The following is a 10,451-nucleotide window of genomic DNA, read 5'->3' on the forward strand; positions in this document are numbered from 1 at the left end:
TGCCCCCACTCTGTTCTGTGCTCTCTAAGGGGATGCCTTCCCCCTGTACAGAGACACCCCAAGGCGCTGTATCCGCTGGCCCATAAGACAGCTCAGAGGTCTCACCGCAATAGGGAGCTCAGGCCCCAGCACATGGGAAGGCAGACGAGTGTTAGTGTTGCCAGCACAGGTGTGCTCGAGGACAGCAACAGTGGGTTCGTTGCCCCTGACGCACAGAAAAGGTTAAAATGGGGCCACCCTGGGCACGCCTGGCAGTTAATAAAAGCATCCCACAGCCTGGTGGCCCCCACGCCAGGGCACAGCCGCAGCTGGAAGGGTAATTGGGGTAATTGCATTGGCCTCAGTGGACAGTAATTTATACCAGCTGAGGATCGAGCCCACATTGCATTGCAGTCTGATTAACAGCCTCCGGGCAGGGCTCCCCAGCGCCTTCCCCTCTTGCTCTCAGCCTGCCTCGGACTCCTATGCAGCCGTTGAGGGAACGCTCTGGAGAAACCCGCCCGGTGGCGAGCCCAGAAAACATGGGAGAAGCAGCGGCACGCGCTGACGTCCGAACAAACCGACCTTTCCCGGAGCCTGATCAGAGCTCCCTCCGCCTGCGCCTCCCCCGCCTCTGGCCTGCTGCATGCCACGACCAGGGCTCTGAAATGCACAGCCCACCACAGCAGGCGAGGAGTCCAGCTCCACGGGATGACAGCCGGATCCGTCCTCCACAGGTAAGCCATCAGTCGAGGCGTTTCTGGGCATTCTCCAGTCAAGGCCCAGCCCCAGTTCACAACAGCGGCTCTGCCGCTCCCTGTGCTGCTGTCCATGCCGGAGATGACCCTCGCAGGTAGGAGCCCCGCGGGGCGAGGTGCTGCACAAACGTAGGGGGGACCGTCCGTGCCCCTAAAAAGACAAGCCAGACACACGAAGGCTCATTGTCCCCATTTTGCAGACAGGGGGCCTGCGGCCAAGAGCGATCAAGGGCCAGATTTTCAGCGCGCCTAGAGCTGCAGATAGGATTTTCCAGAAGCAGGTGGCACCCAAGTATGTTTGAAAGTCTGGCCCTGAGGAACGTGCCCTTTCACACAGGGATGCTGAGGCAGAGGTAGGCCTCAGAGGCAGAGGTAGGCCTCAAAGCCAGACCCCTGAGCCACAGGTTACTGTCTTCACCACCCAACCAGCCCTCTGTTCCCAGGGCTGCTCTAGAACGTCTTCAGTCAGGGTATTCCCACATCCCCTTCAGGCGGCTCCTTCACATGGGGGCTGAGGCACTTTGCCAGACAATGTGGGAACCGTCTCAGGCGCTCGGGCTCTGCATCTGGCCCCTAAATCGGCTTTACAAATGCTACACTCCAACTCCCGGTAAGTGTTTTGCCTGGCGCCCTCCCCAGCTTTCCTCTAGGTAAAACCCGGCGTCCATGGGGCCTTCCGTGAACCGGCTGCCTCCCGCTGGCTGCGTGCAGTCCCGACCCAGGATTTTAGCCCCAGGTGATGATGCACGTTGTGCTGGCGGCAGCCTTATCCCCGGCTGAGCTGGCATCCGAGTGAAGCAGCATCTCACGGAGAGGCAGCCGCGTGCTCTGCAAATCAGAGACCGTTTCAATGTAGTGCCAGGGGGAAGCAATGCTCAGTCTGTCCTGAAATCCTGTGTGGGATGAGTCACAAAGCTGGGAACCCGCTGCAGGGAGCTTTCCTGAGCCGAGTTACTGAGCTGCTCCTTCTGGCTAGAGGAGATGGGGCTTCGCACAGACAGGGCCCTGGACTCTTCACAAGGCTGGGAGAGCAGCTCTGGGGGGGAAGGTGTCCTGGGGGAAGGCAGCGATTTAATGGTACACCATTACATTTGAGATGCTCTCTCAAAGGGGGTGGCGTTCCCCAAGCCAGGGGCTTTCTTCCAGAAAGGTCACCGCTCAGGGAAGGAAATGGCAGGAACAAAGGGAACCATTAGTCTCCTCTCCGGCCGCTAATGAGCTGTCGTCCCAGCCCTGATGGAATTAATGGTCTCTGTTATCTCCGCTCTGCAGCCTGGTGCCTGCTTTGTGATGCCAACCTGCCGAGAGAGAGAAAGATCAGAAAGGAAACAATGCCTAAGTCTTGTATAACAGGCTGTCACTGTCTGCAAAGCTTTAGCCGCTGCCCTGGGGAGCTAATCGAGGTGGGCGGGGAAAGAGGAGGTTCACCATTAGGTTTAGAGAGTTTGGCAGCCAGGTGCAATTCTAATCAGTTGAGGATATCATACAGGCCCAGAGGAGGTGTCAGCAGAGTACTTCTGTTCTGCACAGCTGGGGGACAGGACGAGTCTGCTGGGAATGGGCAGTTTTACGCCACCACAACCGTGCCCACATGTCCATGCTGCTTACCAAGCTTTGGGTCCAGAGATCTACTCGCCCAGAACAGGTAGCCCTGCCTGTGACCTTGTCGCAAGGGATGCAGGATTGGGAGTCCAGGAATGGAGGTTGTTCATAACTCTGAAATGTTCATAACTCGGAACAAAACATTATGGCTGTTCTTTCAAAAGTTCACAAAGGAACATGGTCGTCATACAGCTTTGAAATTTTACTATGCAGAAGAAAAATGCCGCTTTCCCTGTATTTATTTATTTGTAGTAGTCTACGTTTAACACAATACTGTACGGTTCTGTAGTTGATTTTGTGCGTGTGTGTGTCTCTGCTGCTGTCCGATTGCTTTCGGTTCCAAATGAGGTGTGCGGTGGACAGGTCAGTTCATAACTCTGGTGTTCGTAACTCTGAGGTTCTACTGTCGCTAGTATTGGATGGGAGAGCGCCAAAGAAAGCCCAGGGTGCCGCCAGAAGTGGTGGTGGTGAGTCAATAGGTGGCGCTCTTCCCTCTGGGTCAGAACTGAGCCAGTGCCGATGAGACGCTTTGGGGAATCTAGGTGCAACTTCAGAATTCTGGCTGATCTTCATGAAATTGTTGTGTAAGGGAGTTCGCTGGTGTATGTGGGCTCCACCCTCATCTCTCCCAGAGCAGAGACAATGGAGAGTCGTTAACCTGAATGGCTCCCATTCATATGGGAGCACCCTGAAATGAGGAGGGTCAGTTTTCTCTAACTTCTGTGCAGGGGGCTGGGGTGTAGAGCACCAGAGACAGGGTGAGGAGGGGGCTCACAGGAAAAACAAAGGATGCGGGGGCCAACCAAGGGCAAAGGAAATTGGCAGGAGAAAAGAGTGAGATTCCATGATTCAGAGAAGCCATGAGCTGTAGGGGGGAGGGACCCTGAATTCCTTAAAAGACTCTGGCCTGGCCCAAAAACACTTGAGAGTGGGGAGGGAACTGAGGGAGGGAAGGTGATTGTTGGGTCTGGAGCTGTATATCTTGTGTCCTGTCTAAAGTAAAGAGTAGCTGCTTTAGAAGCCCTTTTTGCAAAGCTTCTGTCTTACGTGGTTCAGCTACAGGGGTGAGGATCTCCAGGGTTGGGGCTCTGGAAAGGGTGTGCTTACGTGACCGGGGAGCTGGCGCTAGTCTCTGTGCATAGGCACTTGGACTGTGGGGTCTCCACTCCCAGAAAGGGATGCTAGACAGAGCATGTGCACCCCAAGAGTTTACATAGAGACACCCTCTGCGTTCAAACAGAGGCAGTGCCTGAACTCTGCTCAGACTCAGGCAGCTTAAGGCACGTGGTGCCCAAACACTCCAGCAAGGGGCGCTCTACCAGGAGCATGTGGCAGCTCCATTCTGATGTTCCATCTTTCAGACGGGGCATAAAACCAAAGTCGTGATCCTTGGGACTCTCTCCAAGCATGGGAACGTAGCATCTAATTTGGAGGTTTGCACTCCATTAGGATGACCAGATGTCCCGATTTTAAAGGGACAGTCCTAATATTTGGTGCTTTGTCTTATATGGGTGCCTATTACCCCCCCACCCCCATCCCTTTTTTTCACACTTACTATCTGGTCACCCTAGCTTACATTCCACCTGCATGCTGCATGCTTGCTTACCTGAGGTTAACTATGGTGCTGTTAAACGCCTGCTATGTCCCATCCCCCCTGGAAGAGGTGGTCGGACTTCTCTTGTGGGTATAGTGAGTTTTATACAGACCGTTTGTAAAATGCATCGGGATCCCGTGCAATGAAAGCTGCTCTGCATCTCCACATTATAGTTATGCCTCCATACATAGTCACAGCTTCTACATAGTCCATACATACCGCCCTTCTGCATTAAGTCCATTAATGGCTATTAGCCAGGACGGGTAAGGAATGGTGTCCCTAGCCTCTGTTTGTCAGAGGGTGGAGATGGATGGCAGGAGAGAGATCACTTGATCATTACCTGTTAGGTTCACTCCCTCTGGGGCACCTGGCATTGGCCACTGTCAGTAGACAGGATACTGGGCTGGATGGACCTTTGGTCTGACCCAGTACGGCCATTCTGATGTTCTTATGTTCTCACCCTCTGGGGTATCATTACAGTTCCCTGGAGGCTGGTTATTAACCTGCCTACGCCACCTATTGCAACCTGAAATCTGGATTTTGCTGCAGAAGGCCCATCTCTCTCCCCCGCCGCCCCCCCAGCGTTTTGTTTAGCAGCTGAGGTGTATGAATAGGATCGTCAAAGGGGCCGTATAGCATCTTTAGACACTTTAAGGGCAGGGTGGATTTTATAGCTCACCAGTAGGGTGACCAGACAGCAAGTGTGAAAAATCGGGACAGGGGGTGGGGGATAATAGGATCCTATAAGAAAAAGACCCAAAAATCGGGACTGTCCCTATAAAATCAGGACATCTGGTCACCCTAGCACACCCCCAGGGAGTGGCGGCGACCCACACACGTGAAATGGAGCTCATTAATAACCGATCAACAGCATATATGATGCAATGTACAGAATATATAATTTTATTATTTATATCGTTATGGAAAGTAAATAATACATGGAAGAAATGAAAGGTTTTTTTTTACATTATTTTTTTTGTTAGTCATCCCTGCCGGGGCCCCGCCAAAAATGTTCGAATTGGGCCCCGCCCTTCCTAAAGCCGGCCCTGCTGGAGAGAACAGGAGGATTCAGTCAGCAGGGGCTGCCGATCCGTCCCATTCACCAGGGCTGCCATCCTGTGGCTTCAGCATTAGTGGCTGGGGTGACTTGGGGAAAGGTCTCAACCTCCCCACATCCCACTTCACTGCTGCCAGAATCCCTCCTGCCCCCGCGCTACAGTCCCCTCCCTACCCAACCTGGGTGGGGCTGGAGGAGAGGGGTCTGAGAGCTGTGGATTGGAGGTTGAACAGCTGTCAGGGGCACTGAGGGGGAGGTGGCAGGAGCTCCCCGTACAAGGAAGGGGGTTGCCACTGGAGGTCACTAGGAAGGACAACAAGACTCCATCCTGGGGGTCAGGAGGGGGAATCCATCCCTCAGAGGTGGGCAGGGGCAGGGGCTGGGTGGAAATGCTGCTGGTTCCAGGGGCCGTTAATCCCCCCTGATTCCTCGGAGGCGTCTGAGTCTCAGACAGGTTCTCGTTCCCTTGCAGCAGGAGGACGTCACGGCCAATGTGATGCGCCAGCTCCGTATCGTGCGGCACTTGCGCCAGGTGCCCGAGGCGCTGCAGGGCCTGTGCCTCTGAGGCCACCAGCAACTCCTGCTCCCTGCTGCAGGTACTGCTCTGGCTCTCTGTAAATGGGGAGCTAGTGGAAGGGGAAATGGAGCCCCCTGGCACTCACAGAAAGCTGATTACAGAATGAGCCCGAACTGAGAGGCACCATATCCGCCCCCCTAAAGAGCCAGACTTCAGTGGTGATACACCCCAGCTGGGGTAGCAACAGGATTGAGAACGAGGTAGGAAGTTCAGAGCAGCAAGGAAAGCCTGGAGGGGAACTTGAGAAGAGAGGTTGGAAAAGTGCAGCAAAGAGAAAGGTGCAGACCTAGCTGTTGGGTCCAGGGCCCTGAGCTGCTATCAATTTCGGGGTGGGACTGGGTTTCCGTACCGGCCCCAGAGGAGGCGGCGTACACGCACCTGGAGAGGGTTCCCAAGCCCAGCAAGGGGGCTACAGGCTGAGCAAGTGCCCCAGCGATGGCAGAAGGACTTCTGTCTGTGGAAAGACCTCTTTGGACTTTTAGTGTGAGGCAAGCTGGGCCCCAGAAGGGTGGACTAAAGGTGGTGACCTGGCCGGAGTTACCAGGCAGAGAAACTGCCGTGGTGCTGGAGCGACCATGGATGGGGGACGCTAGCCTAGCGAGAGGGCTGTGATGCCATGCCTGGCTGCCGGGGGGCACCTAACGATGAGTAGATTCATTTATGATTAGCATAGTTGGCAGGATTGAGGTCCCCCTGTGATCCGTGAGGGAAGTCTTGGTTGCTGAAGGAATCATAGAATATCAGAGTTGGAAGGGACCTCAGGAGGTATCTAGTCCAACCCCCTGCTCAAAGCAGGACCAATCCCCAGACAGTTTTTTGCCCTGATCCCTAAATGGCCCCCTCAAGGATTGAGCTCACAACCCCGGGTTTGCTATGCCCATGGACAAAAAGAGCAGAGAAGGAGAGCATGCCTGGGCTGTGCTGAGAAGGTTAGCCCAGGGAGAAGGGCATGAGAAAGTGTACAAGCGTGGCCTAATGCCAAGATGGGAGCAAGAGTTCTTTGTTTTGGGGGCAGAGAAGCAGGCCATATCAAAAGACACGGCCTGCTTAGGAAATTGCTGAGTGGCTGAACGAGGGGCCAGGGCCCTAAGAAGTTAGAAAGAAAGGAGAAGGTGTCCTCTGACACAAACTCCCATGAGGCAGGCAAGGTGGAGGTGGCTGGGGTGGCCATGGACCTTGCAGACCCTCCACCAACACACCCTGTCGGGTGCTGCAGGGAGATGAAGGACGAAATGATTGGCCCAGAGATGAAGCAGACTGGAGGAGGGACAAACACAAGGGTGGAGCAGTCCATGGTGGGTTCTCAGACCCTGACCGAAAAGGTTTTGGCATATGCAGCGGCAGAAGCAAAAAGGCAACAGAAGACGCTAAAGGCTTCAGAACAGGCTCTGCAAGCAGCTGTTCATGAGACTGAGTGGCTGCAGGAAGAGCGTCGGGATACTGCAGAAGAGAAGGTTTGCCCCGAGCGAGCTGGCAGTGGAGCTGCAGACACTGCGCACAGGCTGTACAAGCGCGCAGCCGGTGATGGCGATGAGATGAGGAGGGATGAAGCTTGGAGAAGAATAGAACTTGCCCCCGCGTGGGCCAGGTTCTAAGGAGGAGGGTATATAACGGGGGGCTTGGCCTGTGGGCTATAAAGCCTGGAGCTAGGCCAAATGGATTACAGAGTGAGCTCCAGCTGAGGGGAAACCAGGGGAAACCGCAACAAAGGTACAGGAGCAGGCCTAGCTGTTGGGTACAGGGCGTTGGGGCAGAACCTAGAATCCAGGGTAGGACTGGTTCTCCCATGGTCTCTAAGGAAGGGGATGTACAGGGCCATAGGAAGGGCTACCAAGGCCAGCAAGGGCAGGCCGAGCCAAAGTCAGGCTGAGGAAAAGCCCCCAAGGGACAGAGGATCTTGTTTCAGTTACAGACATTTTTTGACTTTTCGTTTGGGATGAGCGAGACCCAGGAAGGAGTGGGACTAAAAGATGGTCGCCTGGCCGAAGGGCTGAGTTTTTAATGAAGTAAATACTAATGGGAATTGTGTGATCATGGGAGACTTTAACTTCCCAGATATAGACTGGAGGAGAAGTGCTAGTAATATAATAGGGCTCAGATTTTCCTAGATGTGATAGCTGATGGATTCCTTCACCAAGTAGTTGCTGAACCAACAAGAGGGGATGCCATTTTAGATTTGGTTTTGGTGAGTAGTGAGGATCTCTTAGAAGAAATGGTTGTAGGGGACAGCCTTGGTTTGAGCGATCATGAGCTAATTCAGTTTAAACTAAATGGAAGGGTAAACAAAAATAGATCTGTGACTAGGGTTTTTTTTTTCAAAAGGGCTAACTTTAAAAAATTAAGGAAATTAGATAGGGAAGTGGATTGGACTGAAGAACTTGTGGAACTTATGGATCAGACTGAACAGGTTCCAAACCTCTCGGAGGCTCTGACCTTCTAAACAGGGACGTCTGTTTTCTAGTAAAATCAGGAAAAAGAAAGGAGAAAACTCAAAAGAGGTTCCTCCTGGCGCTCACGTACATGACCCCTAATACTCTCTCAGCCCTCAAAGAGAGACCTCGAGAAGGAGACTTGCTGAAGGAAAGCTACAGGGGACTCAGAGGTTTCCCTGGCCCTGCGCCCCTGTCCTGCCTGGCTGATGTCAGCATCTCTCTGTGAGGTCACCACCTCCCAAGCACCTTTGACCAATAGGCTGAGGTCCTGCAAAAGGCCTTTGTGATGTCACTGTCACACCCACCCCTCCCCTGCAGTGCTAATGTTCTGCCGCAGGCCAGACCCTTTGGAGGTTTGAGCTACTCTCCGTGGATCACCCCGCTCAATGAGTGTTCATTCTAGGAAGCAAGCCGGCTAGACAGTAAAACAGCAGAGGTTGCTCCCAGTGCTACACTCGGTTTCTCAGAAATGAGTAGACTTTATGGGCAGAAGAGACCGTTAGAGCATCTAATCTGACCCCCTGGATATCACAGGCCTTTCTGCACCATATGGGGCAGGCAGAGCTCTGCCTGGACGCAGGGGGAATGGGATGGGGGTAGATCAAGGAAAGGGGGGAGGGAAAGAGCTCCTGTCCCAGATGAAGGAATTTGGGGGCAGAGGAAAGGACCCTGCTCCACAGAGAGGGGAAAGGGTTTCTGTGAGTGCCAGGGGGCTCCATTTCCCCTTCCACTAGCTCCCCATTTACAGAGAGCCAGAGCAGTACCTGCAGCAGAGAGCGGGAGTTGCTGGTGGCCTCAGAGGCACAGGCCCTGCAGCGCCTCGGGCACCTGGCGCAAGTGCCGCATGATACGGAGCTGGCGCATCACATTGGCCGTGACGTCCTCCTGCTGCAAGGGAACGAGAACCTGTCTGAGACTCAGACGCCTCCGAGGAATCAGGGGGGATTAACGGCCCCTGGAACCAGCAGCATTTCCACCCAGCCCCTGCCCACCTCTGAGGGATGGATTCCCCCTCCTGACCCCCAGGATGGAGTCTTGTTGTCCTTCCTAGTGACCTCCAGTGGCAAAACCCCTCCTTGTACGGGGAGCTCCTGCCACTTCCCTGTCAGTGCCCCTGACAGCTGTTCCACCTCCAATCCACAGCTCAAGTTCTCAGACCCCTCTCCTCCAGCCCCACCCAGGTTGGGTAGGGAGGGGACTGTAGCGGGGGGGCAGGAGGGATTCTGGCAGCAGTGAAGTGGGATGTGGGGAGGTTGAGACCTTTCCCCAAGTCACCCCAGCCACTAATGCTGAAGCCGCAGGATGGCAGCCCTGGTGAATGGGACGGATCGGCAGCCCCTGCTGACTAGGGTTACCATACGTCCGTTTTTTCCCGGACATGTCCTGCTTTTCGGTAATCAAACGCCCGTCCGGGGGGAATTGCCGAAAAGCCAAACATGTCCGGGAAAATGCCGGCCGGACACTTCCCCTCCCGCGGCTGCTCTGCTCCGCTCCTCCCCTCTCAGACTTTAAGAGCCGAGCTGCCCGAGCCAGCGCTACCGGCTTTGGGCAGCCCCCCCTGCCTCCGGACCCCCAGCCGCCGGCCAGGCACTTCCCTTCCCGGCCTCCAGCTGAGCTGCTCCGCTCCTCCCCTCTCAGACTTTAAGAGCCGAGCTGCCCGAGCCAGCGCTACTGGCTTCGGGCAGCCCCCCCTGCCTCCGGACCCCGAGCCACGGGCCAGGCACTTCCCTTCCCGGGCTCCGGCTGCGCTGGGGTAGCGCCGGCCGGGGGCGCAGGGTCTGGGGGCTGCCCGGCAAACCGTGAAGCCGGTAGCGCTGGGGCAGCCCTTTCCCCATGGCTGGGAGTGGGAGGGAGGAGGGGGCTGAGTTAGGGCGGGGAAGGGGCGGAGTTGGGGCGGGGCTAGGGGGTGAGGAAATGGGCGGGGCCAGGGCCCGTGGAGGGTCCTCTTTTTTTATTTATTAGACATGGTAACCCTACTGCTGACTGAATCCTCCTGTTCTCTCCAGAACGGGTCCAGCCTTGCCAGCAGCAGGACAAGCGTCCCCTGCCCATGTGCCTCAGCCCTGCCTGGTCAGATGCCATCACCCGTCAGTCCTTGGCCTCCCAGGCTGCCAGTGATGGGAGCAACTCTGGGTGGTGGCTCGGGTGACACAGACACCAGACCACTAGGAATTGGGTGCGGCCCTGTAGGACAGGAGAGTCTCGCAGAGGGCACTTGGGGGACTCTCCTGCCCTTCCCAAGAGCAATAGCACCCTGTCCTAAGAACGTAAGTCTGGGATGAGGCAAAGCTTGTCATTAATTAGCCTGGCTAAAGAGCTGGGTGGAGCTGCTCCGGGGACAAGCTGGCTCGCTCCTGCTCATGGAGGTGAATTCATCTCCCTTCCCAGGAGCACCTGCTCTCCCTTTCATTCCCCACCAGGCTCCTTGTGCCAGGCCAGCGAATGGCCACAG

Source organism: Chrysemys picta, chromosome 2 (genome assembly GCF_011386835.1).
Source record: "Chrysemys picta bellii isolate R12L10 chromosome 2, ASM1138683v2, whole genome shotgun sequence".
Classification (NCBI taxonomy): domain Eukaryota; kingdom Metazoa; phylum Chordata; order Testudines; family Emydidae; genus Chrysemys; species Chrysemys picta.